The sequence below is a fragment of the Mustela erminea genome, chromosome 2, assembly GCF_009829155.1.
Source record: "Mustela erminea isolate mMusErm1 chromosome 2, mMusErm1.Pri, whole genome shotgun sequence".
NCBI classification, from domain to species: Eukaryota; Metazoa; Chordata; class Mammalia; order Carnivora; family Mustelidae; genus Mustela; species Mustela erminea.
This window is the reverse complement of record NC_045615.1, coordinates 12,209,652-12,212,242: the sequence shown is the minus strand read 5'-3', so window position 1 is coordinate 12,212,242 and position 2,591 is coordinate 12,209,652. Positions and strand designations below refer to the sequence as shown.

Genomic DNA, 2,591 nt, shown 5'->3' with positions numbered 1-2,591 from the left:
GAGTTTATTTTGTGTATAGTGTAAGAAAATGGCTTCATTCTTCTGCATATGGTGATCCAGTTTTCTCAAAACCATTTGTTGAAGAGACTGTCATTTTTCCATTGTATATTCTTTTTCTGCTTTGATGAAGATTAGTTGACTATAGAGTTGAGGGTCCATATCTGGGTTCTCTATTGTGTTCCATGGATCTATGTGTCTGTTTCTGTGCCAGTACCATACTGTCTTGATGATTACAGCTTTTTAAAAATATATTTTTAAATTTTTTATCTTTATTATGATATAGTGTCCTTCTTCATCTCCTATGTATGTTCTTTGGTTTAAAATCTAGTTTGAAGCTTTGTGCAGTGGCAGTATCGTAGCCAATGAGGTTTATCCAAGGCGCGATTATTGCTAATTGAAAACTTTTCACAATACCCCGCCGTGATGACTTAAAATCTAGTTTGACTGATGTAAGGATGACTACTCCAGCTTTCTTTTGACATCCATTAGCATGATAAATTTTTCTCTATGCCCTCACTTTCAATCTGGAGGTGTCTTTGGGTCTAAAATGAGTCTCTTGTAAGCAGCATATTGATGGGTCTTGTATTTTAAATCCATTCTGATACCTTATATCTTTTGATTGGAGTATTTAGTCCATTTACTTTTGGAATAATTATTGAAAGGTATGAATTTAGTGACATTGTGTTACCTGTAAAGGCCCTGTTCCTGTAGATTGTCTCATTCATTTCTGGTCTTTGTTGCTTTTCATCTCTCTCTCCACTCAGAGGGTCTCCTTTTAAAATTTCTTGCATGACTTGTTTAGTAAACTAAATTCCTTCAGTTTTTGTTTGTCTAGGAAATTATCTCTCCTATTCTGAATGACAGCCTTACTGGATAAAGTATTCTTGGCAGCATATTTTTTCCCAGTTAGCATGTCGAATATATCATTCCCATCCTTTCTGGCCTGCCAGATCTCTGTGACAGGTCTGCTGTCAGCCTTATGTGTCTACCCTCATAGGTTAAGACCTATTGTTCCAAGCTGCTTTCAGGATTTTCTCTTTAGCTTTGTAATTCTCAAGTTTCATTATAATATGTTTAGGTGTTGACCTGTTTTTGTTGATTTTGAGGTAAGTTCTCTGTGCCTCTTGGACTCAAATGTCTATTTCCTTCCCCAGATTAGGGAACTTCATCTATAATTTGTTAGAATAAAACTTCTGCCTCTTTTTCCTTGTTCTTCATCTTCTAGGACCCCTATATATGGATATTATTTCGCTTTGCTGAGCTCCCTAAGTCTACCATTATGATCTAATAGTTTTCTTTTCATCTTCTTTTCAGCTTTCTTATTTTCTACCATTTTATCTTCTATACCACTGATTTGCTTTTCTATTTGATATCTCCTCATTTTAGTGGCCTCTGCTTAGGACTGGATCTCAGTAATAGCACTTGTAATTTGTGCCTGGCTAGATTTTAGTTCTTTTGTCTCTGTAGTAAAGGGATTTTCTAGTGTCTTCTATGCTTTTTTCCAAGCTCCGCTAGTGTCTGTATAATCATTGTTTAAATTCTAGTTCAGACATGTTAACTTACATTTGTATTGATTAAATCCCTGGCTGGGAGTACTACCTCCCATTCTCTCTTTTGGGGTGAATTTCTCCATCTTGTTATTTTGTCCAGAATAGAAAAAGAAAAACAACAAAAACAATAACAACAACAACAGAACTAAAAAAGTTTTGGTTCACTTGTTAAAAGAAACCAGAACCCCAAATAAGAAAGAAAAACATGTATGTAAAATAAAATGAAAGGAAAGAAAAAAATGTAAAGTAAATATAAAAATACAAAATAAAAATAACAAAAAATTTGAAAAAATAAAATAATTGAAAAAAATAATACAGAAAGAGTAAAGAATAAAAATACAAAGAATTCTACATACTGTTTCCCCCTAGAGCTGAAGCTTTTCAGCCCTCTGTGATCAGTAAACTTGATGTGAAGTAGTTGTTTGTGCTGGTCTTCTGGGGGAGGGGTCTGTTAAACTGATTCTCAGGTAGACTTGCCTAATGGCAATGCTTCTCCAGGGTACAAGGAAGCAGGGCTTGGTGTAAGCAGCTCTGGACTTCACTAAGTGGAGCTGTTTTGCTCCCTGAAGGCTTTCAGGACTGATGGGTGGGAGGAATTGGCCCAGCCCAGATCTCTAGCCCCAGAGCTAAAAATTTGCACCCTCCAGCTCTCCTTGGTGAGCCCTCACAGAAAAGTAATCAATCACTCTTGTGTCCCTGGTTTTACTCAAAACTCTGTGTTCACCCAGCCTGGGACAGAACTTTTTTTTTTCTTTTTTTTTCCCCCTAATCTTGGACATGTGACTGAGTTTCAACTCCAAATTTTTGAAGCAGTGTGGACTGGCACTGTTATTGCAGGTGGGGTTGGGGGAAATCTCCCCAAGCTTCTGCCTTTTGTTGGACCCATCCCAGGAAAGTTGTCTCACAAATGTGCAGTGGTTCACAGTTTATGGCAACACCAAGCAGAAAGCAGGCACCTAGACTTAATTGATTCTCATCTGGCTTCCTTGCTCCAATGCCCGAGAGCTCTGCTGCATTCAGGCACCACCCATTCTTCTTGCT

The 2,591-nt window shown here is 37.4% G+C and overlaps 1 pseudogene; it reads left to right on the top strand.

The window, feature by feature from the left end:
* Positions 1 to 333: 333 nt before the first annotated feature.
* On the top strand, positions 334 to 494 carry LOC116585336 (annotated as a pseudogene).
* The last annotated feature ends 2,097 nt before the right edge of the window (positions 495 to 2,591 follow it).